Genomic DNA, 14053 nt, shown 5'->3' on the forward strand with positions numbered 1-14053 from the left:
CCATCCATCTATCCATCCATCCATCCATCCATCCATCCATCCATCCATCCATCTATCCATCCATCCATCCATCCATCCATCCATCCATCCATCCATCCATCCATCCATCCATCCATCCATCCATAATCAAGTCTATTAACCGTCAAACCTCAAGGCTTTTAAAACTTTTTAACTGCATCCTGTTTTCTACTTAAATGCAAAATCAGAAATTGAATCGGAATTTAGTTTAAATGGAGCACAACCCATTCAGACCATGTAATCACATGTCTGAAGGCCCATCATATGTTCTGAAGGCAACTGCTGCATTAGCATCCGCTGACAGCCAGTGCAGATCTTGTTCCTTCTCTGCCAAGGATGGTTTGCATGTGAAAAGTTTCCCTGCAAAATTCAAGGAAACAACAGCCTTTATCAGAACGCTTTGTCATTACTATATAGCCTAAGATTCTGTACTTCTAAGAATATGCAAATCTAAAATTATGAGTGCAGACTGACTATGACTTTACTGATTGACTATGACCTCTGATTATGAGTGCTGCAGAAGCAAAGCACATCAAAATTGAGCCTCCATGCTTGGAACAGCTTAAAACTAAATAACTGCCGACCTAACATTTAGCATTTAGACAAGCGGTGTCAACAGGGCACTAAGAGCCGGATTTGCTAAAATGCTAAAGTTTACAGGCAACCTTTTTGAACACTTTGACCAAGGTTGAGACATGTCAAGTCCTCATGTCCTCTCTTGGTAAAGTGGTTTATTTTGAGTTGTAATGAGTGGGCAGGAAGAAATGACCATTTAGCTAAATGTATTTGAGTCATAAATATCAATATTAAAGGTGCAGCAAGCGATTTTTCAAAAATGCTGTTCAAAAGTTCGTCAGACCGAGCACCACAACAAACATGAAATCAATCATCATTAGCAAGAAGGAGATTTGAAGAAAGACAGTAGTCTGTCAAAGTTCACAGTAATGTGAATTTGAAAGAGAGATGAGAGAATCCGCTGCTGCATCAAGGAATATCACTGGGAAAACAAGGGTTATGAATAGGCAAGAGCTTTAGGACCAGCTTTAATATTAGAAAACTTTCCAGCACTAGAGAGACCTACAAGGGAAGGCCTGAAAACTGACGCTGAGGTTGCATTACACTCCTGAACAAAATCTTAAGACCAGGGGATTCATTGCAAGTTTTACACATTTCACACTAGTGGATCATAAACGGGTTGTAAGTGCTGATTCAAAATGCCAAAAGAAGAAACAGGAGCAAGAGACAAAAAATAGAGAGTAGGCAATTTATTGAAAACTGCATTTAAACTCAAACAGGGCGTTCATCAGCTGATCAAATGTTTAAGACCATAGCCCAAAAATAAACGCACAACAGTACTAGAAGTGTCAAAAAAGGACTCAGTAGTGAGTAGCCCCACCGTTCTTGTTGATCACTTCAAAAACTTGTTTCGGCATGCTTGATGCGACTGTTTCCAGGAGGCTGGTGGGAACATTGCTCCATGTGGTGAAGATGGCTTCAAGAAGGGCATCCAAGGTCAGGAATTGACGTCCATTTTTGTAAACTTCCCTTGCCATCCATCCACAAATGTTCTCAATGGGATTTAAATCAGTGGAACACGCAGGATGGTCCAAAAGAGCAATGTTATTCTCCTGGAAGAAGTCCTTCGTCAGGCGGGCTTTGTAAATTGCAGCGTTGTCCTGTTGAAAGACCCAGTCATTACCGCACAGACGGGGGCCCTTGGTCAAGAGGGATGCCCGCTGCAATAGATCCACATAGCCAGTCGCCGTTTGACGCCCCTGCACAACCTGAAGCTCCATTTTCCCATTGAAGGAAAAAGCACTCCAGATCATGATGGAGCCTCCTCCACTGTGCCGCGCAGAAAACATCTCAGGTGGGATCTCCTTGTCATGCCAGTAACGTTGGAAGCCATCAGGACCGTCCAGGTTAAATTTTTTCTCGTCAGAGAATAAAACTTTCTTCCACTTTTCAATGTCCCAAGTTTGGTGCTCCCTTGCAAACTCTAAACGGGAAAGTTTGTGTCATGGGAGGAGACGTGGCCTTTGAAGACGTTTTTTGTTCTTGAAGCCCTTCTCTAGCAGATGACGTCTTATGGTTATTGGGGTGCAGTCAGCATCATTAAGGGCCTTAATTTGGTTTGAGGATAGACCTGTGTCTAAAGAGAGAAAGCCTTATTGCCTTTGCCATCAGGAGATCTTGACAGTATGATTGCTTGAAGGACAATGCCATGATTTTTGTGCAGATTTGACCTTTTTATGGCTATGGTCTTAAACTTTTGATCAGCTGATGAATGGCCTGTTTGAGTTTAAATGCAGTTTTCAATAAATTGCCTACTCTCTTTTTTTTTTTTATTCTTTTGCCAACAGTGCATATGAACTGTGCAATTGGGCCATTGTTTGTTTGCAGCTGTGCTGCTGTGACTAACAACCAACTCTTGCCTGAATTTACTCTTGTGTACTTCATGCTTGTTTTTTGTGCTTTCGTGTCGTTCATTCATCATCTTTGCTTTATTTTTCATGAAGCATTATTATGCTTTGCTTCTGCAATGATAAATAGACATCCACTCTTGCATTGCGTGTGTAATGGAAGTTTTGCCTCCTTGGGGTTCGAGACCAGCTCAGAAAGAGGTGGTCAGGTACAGGCTGAAGAGTGGGTTTGTTTGGGTTGATTTCAAATATCAAGAGTGTTCAACAACAATTCTAGGAGATCGCATACTGCACCTTTAAATTACTGCTATAAGGTATGGGGCAATAAGTGCAAAGCTATTTAATGAAACTCTTTGTAATGTACTGCACCAGCATTAGTACACCAAGGTATCATGCAAGGCATCATGATATTGAAGGTGGAGGGACTGTTGTTTTACCTTTGTTTGCATAAGTTATTGTCTGTAGCTGTTAGGATCTGGTGGAAGGACTGCAAAGCAACTTCCTTAAATGTTTAACGTCTGGCAAAAGCACAGTGAGAATCGTAATCACCACACCTGTTTGAGCAAAGGAGACAGTCCAGGTACAAAGGCTGTGCAGTTTGGGGGGGGGGGGGGGGGGTAGTTGTTCTATGTAAATGTTGCCCCATCCAAATCCAGTTCCTCTTGCAAAACAATAATTTACTTACAAAGGAATTTATACACAAAAAACATGGGGAATTCTCTATCAAGGTAATTCCTGAAATAGCCCACGAGGGCTCTTCAAAGGCTCACTGGACATGCAGACAGGTAATTTAGATCAAGACGTTAAGGAATGTGAGTGTGAGTCAGCGGCGCAATAATCACAAACTGACAATTATCAGCATACCTAGATCGTCAAATCTCCCATTCTGCATGCTTGGCTGCATTACATCGACTACTGCACTTGTCATAACAAGTAAGAACAGGACACCCTGCTGGAGAAACAGCTTCTCAGCTTTTGGGTGAGGGTGACTTAGGTGTGGAGGAAGGCCATGAATTTACATACCATTCATAGCAAGTGTCAAAGGTCATTCTGACATAACCGTTAAAACACAAATAGTTTGTTAATATTTAGTTTATAATTAAATTAAATAACTTACTCATACTCATTCCTTTTCCTAAGAATGTTTTAAAAGAAGTTTCTAATGCTCACCAAGACTGTATTTATTTTAACAAAATTACAGTAAAAATTATTTTATAAATTATTTCTTGATAACAAACTCACAGCTTCACTATTAGTAGAGAGACGCTGCAGGTAGAATTAATTCACACGCAATCACTCACTAATGCACTATATACATGTAATCTTTATTGTGCTACTTATCTGTATCTTATTCAGAAAGAGCAGAAATCTGTGAGAAATATAACAACCATAAGACAAAAGAACTGATACAAAAGCTGCTATGTAGGATTAATAACCTTATGAGCAGCACTGTGTCATATGCCATAGCTGTCCTGGGCACAAGAAGACCCAAGTTCGAGTCTCAGCTCAAGGTTCAGTCATATTTGTTCATTAATGACGTCATCAGCGACTAGTCGACGTCGGCTCGACATTCATCACATAAATGTCGACTTTAAAAAAATGGAAGTAGTTCAACCCCTAGTGGAAAGTACAGCCCACTACTTCATTTCAGTTCATGGAAGAGAGTGGACGGATGGCCGAAGCCCTTGGCCCCTTAAATGTATTTGATAAGATTAAAAATAGCCGGAAAAAGCGGCAGTGCGGGTGCCTGGCGACTTTGTCCCGTTCCGTCATAATAAAAGTAAAAGTCCCGGTACTCGCGAGCCGTTTAAAATAGGCGCCCTCCAGTAGACGAAAAGTTGCATAGTGCACCTTTAAGAAACATTTCTAATTATTATCAATGTTGAAAACCGTTGCACTGCCATGGTACCGTTTTTTTCCTCAAGAATTTATGAATAGAGAGTTTAAAAGAACAGAATTTGTATGAAAGAGGAATCTTTGATTAAATTGTAATGTTTTTACTGCCAATAAGTAGCCTGGATGCCAGCCGAACTCAGCCCCGCCCACAACATTTTTAGGATGGGCGGTTCGGTCTGGACTCGATCCATAGAGGAGTAATTATCTATCAATGAAATCATCAGGGCGGGCTTTAGACGATGACGGACAGATGATAAACAGTAACGTAATCATGCACGTCATCTAAGGGGCTTGGATTATATTTGTTCGAATCCTAAACGGAGGATCCACACATCACGAACACACACATCACATCCGGAGCAGCGGGCAGCCATTTTTGCTGTTTGTATATGCATTCACCTTCACAATTTCTCTCAAAAATGATGATCATGTTGGGTAAGTATTCCGTGTATCATTAAATTCTTTTCTTTTTTTACAACACCAGCTAAGAACCTTTATTCCAGCGAACATGCAGACAGGGTTGCCAAGTTTTTACAACAAAATCTGCCAACTACTAGCTAAACAATAGCTTCTCAAAAAATGGTGTTTGGGGGGTAAAATGTGTGTTATTTTGGCAAGGTTGCCCGCTAAAATTCACACTCATGGGTCTATATATCACATAATAGTCACTTCAGCCCGGGGACATAGAAAACAACCCGCAGAAAAAAATGCGGACTTGGCAATACAGTGCAGTTGAGCTTTGTTGACGTTTGAGAATGCGTCGCTTCGTTGCTCTGATTGGTTGTAGGTCTATCCAATTGAGGTCTTTCCTGGTTCGATTGAAACACGCCCCATAATCACAGCCCAATCGAGCAGTTTTAGACTCAAATTCTGACTAGAATTGAGTTTGACCACGTCAGGCTAGCCAATAAGTCCAATAATCTGTAACTACAATAATACAGTTAAAAGAGTTTTGTTTAGCTTTTGTTACTGCAGTAATGTGAATGGCGTAATGTGCAGCCACGTATGGTGTCCTATACTAGAAATTTGTGCACTGCATACTACGAATTTTTGCTTTGCATTTGATGCATCTAAGCACACGTACAGACAGCAGTAAGTATTGACCACACATCACGAACACACACATCACATCCGGAGCAGTGGGCAGCCATTTTTGCTGTGACGATTTGGGGTTAGGCACCTTGCTCAAGGGTACCACAGTGGTGGAAGGTATGCTGTTTATTCACACAGTTCATTCACTCCTCCACCTACATGTACAAACAAACACATATATTGCTGCCACTTATATTGCTGTTGTGCTCACTAAGAAAAGATTTGACTTAAACATTTTTAATAAAAATGTAATATAAGAATATTAATCCATGCCTGTGCTGGCCTTGCAATTTCAAAATCAGCTAAATAAAAATATTATTTAACTTTTTATAATTTGTCAAATAAACTATTATTGTGGTTCAGATAACATACTACTTTGAGTTTCTTTACCAAACAATGAGTTTATTGTATTAACTCTTTTTTTTTCTCAGTGAGACAAAATGTTAAGGCAACCAGGTAACTTACTTTTTTAAAGTTAAACCAACAATATTTTTTTTCACTGTGAATTTTATCTTTCTTTTATTTGGGGTCAGGATGAGGTTACAGATCAAAGACGACTCTTTGGAATGCCGTTCTCCCACATGAGGGCTCATGTGATTGTGCTCATGCCCGCTATCTGCCATCCTCTGGATCTCCCTCTGTTATAGCATGATCTACGACTGTGCCAATTCCACATTTCCCCTTTGGGTATAATTTACGTGGGATTCCCTGTATCTGCTCTGAAACATCCCACTGGTGTTATGCGCGTCTCCCCCATGTCGCCTCTTCCCAGGCCTGAGTCAGTGCAGATGAAGTTTCCTGTGATGTGACTCACTGAACATAGTGATCTACACTACTCAGAACACAAGCTTGGCTAGTCCAATCAGCTGAGAAGATCCGAGACAGAAGGAAAAAAACTTCTTTAAAAACGTGGAGACCTTATAATGAGACCATTTGACATGACTGGGTTGCAGGGTTGTTGAAGTCTGCCAGTGCTTAGAGTATAAACCTGGATCTACACAAGAAACGTATGTTCCGATCCAAGTATGTTCCACCATGCTTGTAATGGAGTCATTTTGTTTTGATAGGCTACATCAAGGACATTCCTAAGGATGAAAGTCAAGGGATAATTAAGAAGTGTTTTCACACATCTCAAAAGATAACGGCATTGATAATGAGAAGTGGGTTATCAAAGTCATAGTCATACAAATATTGCCATTTCATATTCTGCAGCCAATGCCAGATGAAATGTGTAAACCAAAGGCTGTGGGATTTAATGAGAAGAGCAAAACAATGTGAGAACATGGTAATTCTGACATACCAATTTTACACATCAATACTCTGAAGCCAGCATGTATGGTGTGAAATGCAGGAACACTGGGTACAGTCCAAGTGTCTTTTGAACTGTGAAGTGGATTTCACAAGGTGTTCAGCCATCTTAAGGATATTCCACATCACAAAGAGCATGTTTGCTTAGTCCATTGATCATTATGTCCAATTCATCTCTGAAATGTCAAAAAGGTGTCAAATTTGAACAAAATTTAATAAAATGTATAGGTTTGTTAACATTAGTTAAAGGTGCACTATGCAACTTTCCGTCCACTAGAGATCTAAACAAAGGCGTAGTTTGAGGACGCCAAGTTTGAGCGCAGTATCTTGGGACAGGGGGCCTTCACCTCACAGCCGGTGGAAAATAGGACTCGGGCAGAAATCATGTTAATGGATGTGGTTATTAACGTTACTGTAGTGTAAAGCAGAGCAGGAGCGAGTGTTGTGGAGCTGACCATGGCTGCTGGAGCGATTGTTTTACAAACACAAAGTAAAATACTCAACTGAACAAAATATATAACACTGGCCTAGTGGTTTTCGGATATTTTACTGCAAAATACTACATAGTGCACCTTTAATGCATTGGGTATCATATAACAATTAACAACTTTTATACCATTTACCAATCTAGATTAGTTCTAGTTCAGAAATTCTAGAAAACTAGAACATTCAGAAATGTTCTAGTTTTAATTTCCATGCAAACATAAATAATGGTATATACACAAATTAACATTAACCAATAAAAGGTTTTAACCAATGCTTAGTTTTTGATACCTAATGCATTATTCTTAACAACCATATTGCAAAGTTTTACTGGGGGAAAAAAAACAGTTTATTAAAATAACTAATCAGGATTAATTTAATTATTGTCCATTTCTTTTAATGGATAAAAGCAAAAACGATATATTTTGTTATAAAGTAAATTAAATCATATTGCTTTGGATATGATTTTGCATCATCATTAATTTTATTAAAGATACAATAAATACTGGGTGAAAACTCACTAAATAGCACAAAAAGTTTGCTATATGTTTGACACAAATTATATAGCCAGGGTATATTATATGGACACCCGTCCAAACACCTAGGCATGCAGAATTTGGGCGTTCTCGGGAGCTCAGTGAATTCAAGCGTGGTACCTTGAAATTTTGCCACCTGTGCAACAAGTCCATTCGTGAAATTTCATCACTAATAAATATTCCATGATCAACTGTTGGTGGTATTATAACAAATTGGAAGAATTGGGAACAACAAACTCTTAGCCACAAAGTGGTAAACCACTTAAAATCACAGAGCAGGGTCAGCGCATGCTGAGGCGCACAGAAAATAGCTACAGACCTGCAAAATTTGTCTCCTTCAGATTAGCTCAATAACAGTGCGTAGAGAGCTTCATGGAATGGGTTTCCATGGTCGAGCAGCTGCATCCAAGTGCAATGTAAAGCGTATAGGAAACAGTGGTGTAAAACACACCGCCATTGGACTCTAGAGCAGTGGAGGCATGTTTTCTGGAGTTGCAATCACATTTCCCTGTCAGGCAATATGATGGACAAGTCCGGGTTTGGCGGTACCAAGAATACCAAGGCATTTTGGAAAATTTCATGCTCCCAACTTTGTGGGAAAAGTTTGGGGATGGCACCTTCTTGTTCCAACATGACTGTGCACCAGTGTACAAGGTCCATAAAGGCTGAGCGAGTTTGGTGTGAAGGAACTTGACTGGCCTGTACAGAGTCCTGACCTCAACCCGATAGAACACCTTTGGGATGAATTAGAGTGGAGACTACGAGCCAGGCTTTTTCGTCTAACATCAGTGTCACAAATGCGCTTCTAGAAGAATAGTCAAAAATTCCCTTAAACACACTCCTAATCCTTGTGGAAATCCATCCAAGAAGAGTTGAAGCTGTTATAGCTGCAAAGGGTGTGCTGACTGCATATTAAACCCTAAGAATGGGATGTCATTAAAGGTCATAAGCATGTAAAGGCACATGTCCTAAAACGTTTGGCAATATAGTGTATACACACATATATAAACTATTTTTTACATTAGAATACAATACATTTTATCCTATATGAACAAAATGTATTAAATAATTTATAAATATGATTAAATCTTTTTTTTATTAATATTATACTCATAGAGGCAAACTTCTGCAGATATCCCCTACTCAGTAGAACAGTAGACACTATGTAGGGAGCTTGTGAATTGAATCACAGCTACTTTAAATATACCTCCCGCTCTCCCTCCATCTGTGGCTGAGGATCATTACTGCCGGGACAATCTGTGTCAGCCCTCGCGCCTGATTATGAACATGTGCCATTGTTATTGAGGAGAGGCTGTACCGGGGGTGACCTTTCCCTTCGATGTTCATGTGCGTTTGTGAGTGGGGGTTTGCAGTTTTGAGGTGGGCTGTCAGTCACAGAAGGGAAGTGAAGAGAGGGATGTGGGTGGATGGGGGCGAGTAAGTAGGTGGTGGCTGCAGGAAGCAACTGCGAATGTGTATGTTTACGCTTGAACACGCCTGCATGTTTGTTTGGGGTCAAAGTGAATCCACGATACGCATGTGGAACAATTAATGTAAGTTTTGTCCATGATGGAGTGGGCATGGCCTGCATTTACGCCCACAGAAGACCACTTATAGCCACAGAGTTGTACTCTGAATTTGCATGAATCTTTGCAAATCTGCATGATAACCCAACAGTTACATTTTAAATGTTATCATTTACCAACACAACATTAAGATTATTTTCCAAAATTGAGTGAGCTGCCTTAATGTCTACAGCCTATAGGCATATGACTACTAAACCTATTGGAATTTTTATATAATATTATACAATTATTTATATTAATAATATGAATTCATAAATTATTACTTGTATACAGCAAGAATGCTTTAAATTATTTTTTTATTATTATTATTTTTTTTTTACTTTTTATTCGTCAAAGAATATTACAAATATATATATATATATATATATATATATATATATATATATATATATATATATATATATATATATATATTAGCAGCTAAACTGTGTTCAGCATTGATAATTATCAGAAATGTTCCTTAGCATATTAAATGATTTCTCAAGGATCATGTGATACTAAAGACTGGAGTAACAAAAATTCAGCTTGGCCATCACAGGAATACTAAAATATATTAAAATAGAAAACAGCTGTTATTTGTTACAATATAGCCTAACAGCTTTTACTGTATTTTTAATTAAAACTTTCTTTTTTGTCTTGTTCAGCATAAAACAAACTGAAAAAAAACTTATAAGCATAATATAATGAGCATAAAAAAGTTTAAAAATCTTACAGACCCCAAACTTGTATACAGTAGTGTGTATTAGTACCTTCAATCATTGAAACCAGGTAACTGACAAACAAGTTCACACGGGGGAAAAAAAACAACAACAACATAAATTCACAGATATGTCATGTCACTATAAGGTAAAGACATACTTTTAAGTGAATTCGTATCTATTAAACAAAAGCTTCAACCAGATAATTAGTCATCAAACATTGTGATAGACAAATGAAATGTCATCACATATATCCCTGACCAAGTAGTTTCTTGACTACAGCATGCTCTCTCTCTGATACTCCACCCAAAATTCATCCCATGTACCAGATGAGAGAGACCACAGGCTGACAGTGCCTCGTCTCCTCAGTGGGAGTGTTAGTGGTAAGTAAATAACAGAGGAGGAGGCATTGACGGAGGCGACCCCACACAGCCCAGCCTATAACCCACACACTAGCACAGTGCCATGGCCTTTCAGCCAGAGATGCTGCAAAACCTACAATACAATACAGCCCAATACTCGGTAGGATGAAAGTCAGTGGAACTTCTGGTACACGCCAATGTGACACCCACGTGCAGACTGGAAACCTCAACTTATTACACAGAAAAACTGAAAAAAAGAAAAGAAACGGTTTTGACGTGGGGTAGCCAGAAAAGTAAAAAAAGCATTATAGACAGAGGAGACAGTCCTGCATTTATTTTGAGAGAAATGTTAGTTTGTGTTGTCAGCATTTCAAATTATATATTTTTGAGCTAGATACTATAGGGTGCTATAAAACAAGCAGGTGGCTGACAAATGTCCCGCACTAATGAGGCAATGCTCTCTGGTGCTCACAAGCTTAGTCTGCAGGAGCTCCACAACGGCACAGTAGGACAATTGAACGAGCTGGCTAAACTCACCTGGCACGGTGCGACCCATTGCTAGCTCTGTCATTGAGAGGTCACCAAATAGTAGAGAGTGCCAAAGGACACTGTAAGAGTCTGCCCCCCACGCTTGTGGCTTTTAATGTCTCCTGGTGGTAAAAATACTGATGTCAGCAAAAATTTACCCTACCTAGTTGTACCAAGAAAGCATATACAAGTGCACAATTCAGCCAGTATTATGATGGATAAGACATTTCATGTACAATCAGGCAACTTATTCTGCACAAGTTTAAGTTTCTGTGTAATCAGTACACAGTGCTGTTCATGTAAATGAGCATTTAAGTGCCCCTATTATGATTTTTCAAATATTACCTTTCATGCAATATGTAATGTAGCTGTCTGTGAATGTAAATGATCTGCAAAGTTGTGAAGCTTAAAGTGCATGACTAAAAAAGTTTTGGTTCTGAACCACCTAAGCGAGTTGTCAGGTATTCAAATCCCTCTTCTGTTATTGGTACACGTCACTGGGTAACACATTTGCCTAGTGCCCGCCTGTGTTCTACATTGTGACCAACCAACTCAATAGGGTAATTACTTACAAACTTATTTTTCTCATAAATAAAAGAAAAATGGGTAACATTTTAGAATACTGTTCTGACATTAATGAATAACCACACAGGAACAAATGAGCAATGCACTATTAACATTATCTAACATGAAACTCTAATTAACTAATTAGTAAGTAATAGTGCTCAGTCGAATGTGGTAGTTCACTATTAGTTAATCAATAACTACTATTTTTCACACATCCCAGAGGACTAAGAACTACTATATACAGGTTCATAATTAACATGAATAATGCAATATATGTAATTATTTCAAAAGCAAAGGTCATTGAGCCACTAGTAATGAATCAAGTATTACCAAATCCTTTCAGAAGGAACTACTAGTTATTTGGATTTTGTATTTATTTTAAAGTGAAAAATGATAACTCTCTGAAGTCATTGTAAGATTTTGAGGTTATTGTATGTTTTTGGATAGTACAATGGCTTCTGATGGATTTAGTAACACTTGAGTAATTACTACTGGGTTATCATGATCTTTACTTTAGAATAGTGATCCAAATAATTAGTAATTATACTTAAGAAGGATGTAGTAATGCTTCAGTCATTACAATCCAAAACTTTACAAAAACCTTAAAGGGGTGGTTCCGTGGTTTTTTTCTAGACTTGGTTGTGCTTATGAGGTGCAGTATAACATGTCTTAATACTTGTTTTTATTTTTTAAATGCTGTATTTCTCTTATATTTGACCTTTATTCCACACCCCTTTCTCCACTGTCCTTTGAACGGCTTGTTTCCTTCCTGCCTCGTTTGCTTCCCATCCCTCTGAAAAACGCAATGGTCTTAGATTGGTTAGATGGCCAAATGCAGTTTCATGTATTTTTATTGGCTGAAGTGCCAAACACAGGTTGTTCGGAAATGCCACGTCCCTTACCATTACGGGCAGAAGTCACATCTGCGGAGACTAGCAAGGGTTTATGATGTCACTAACCCGGGAAGAAGCTTGTTGTAGTCAAAATCGGCAATAAACTGCCATAACTTTAAAAGACAATATCTCCGTTTGCATTGAACTTTCAGCGCTGTAACTTTGCAGATAATGTTTATGCTCAGTCAGCAACATTACACACTAACTAAAGTTAAAAAAGTGAAATCGCATGCAACAACCCCTTTAAAAGCTCAGTCACTATAGTCCTATAGTCACTATAGAATTAATTATATATTATGTGTTATTAATGTTAATTATGAATCTGTATTTAATACTTCTTGGTAGTATTTTGGGTGGTGTGAAAAAAAAGTTGTTATTGATGAACTAATAGTGAACTACCACATTCGACTAATATAAGTGTAACCAATTCCACTGAATTGTATTGCATCACACAAAGTAATACAACTAAAATGTTACTACAATTAATTTAGTATCAATTAAACACATTGTTTTTGTACGGTGGTATGGTATGGTAAAAAGATTTGTACATCTAAATGCTTTTTGAACTGGTGGAATGTGACACCACACAATGTCAAAATATGGATGAAACCCAAGAGACCAAGTGGAAAGAAACCTTCAGCCTTAGTGAAACCTTCAGGTTTTGAAGTGTTTACTTATATTGCAAGGTTCAAAGAAAATGGTGGTCATGGTTTCTTACATGAATAGGTCGATTAGCAGAAACAGGTCACACTCTTTTTTTTAACTGAAGGGAGTTTTATGATTAGGATTTGATTCCGAAATAACGGCATTCTTCTTGTTTTTGTCGCTAAAGCGCGACAAATGTTTTATTACTGCATTACTTTTAAATGCAAACCATGGCTAACACAGATAGCATGGAATTAAAACGATTCATTTAAGTTCTCCCTGATTTCCGTCTCTGAAAACAGTGAAATTCCACAGCTTTGGTGGAATGTTCTCAGTGCCCCTTTGGAGCAGGGGTTTGGCAGGAGGGACTCTAATAGCTAACAGTGGATTTACATTCTTTGTTGAACATAATGGGGGAGCCAGAGGGGCCGTGAGCCAGGAGGGAGCTGCCCCACTGCGATTCCTCCTGTGAAAACAGCAACCCCGTCACTCACCGCACAAGTACCTCATTATCATCCACAGTCAGTTGTAAGTAAATCACTCCAATGCGCTGCAGCAGAGGCAAGCGCCCGGACTGACATGTTCAATGCAAATCATACATACAAACATTTCAGCAGCAGAGGTTTCAGAGCGGGTAGGACATAATACAAAACATAAGACAAACACTTCTGGTTTCCAAGCAACAGAGCCACTCTGAACGAACCCTGAGGGAGGTTTTTCAATGTTTCGGGGTTCATCTCGAGGAGATTTCCTTGTGGTATTTGACTCCTCTGACCTCTCTCAAAAGGTCTGGATTTGCGTACCTTGGGAAAGCAGAATTTTTTCACCGAGGTTCATTTAAAGTACCATCAAACTTGTTATCTGCTGCAATGATTTATTGCGGCATCTGTCTTTGTCATGGAACTGTGAGTGTTGACCTAATGGCGCTTTCATAAACATGGCTCTCATTTGATGTGAGCAGTTGGTTTGATTTATTCATATCACAGGCAACGCAAGTAAGTTTGTGTTAATGCTGCTG

Source organism: Pseudorasbora parva, chromosome 5, assembly GCF_024679245.1.
Source record: "Pseudorasbora parva isolate DD20220531a chromosome 5, ASM2467924v1, whole genome shotgun sequence".
NCBI classification, from domain to species: Eukaryota; Metazoa; Chordata; class Actinopteri; order Cypriniformes; family Gobionidae; genus Pseudorasbora; species Pseudorasbora parva.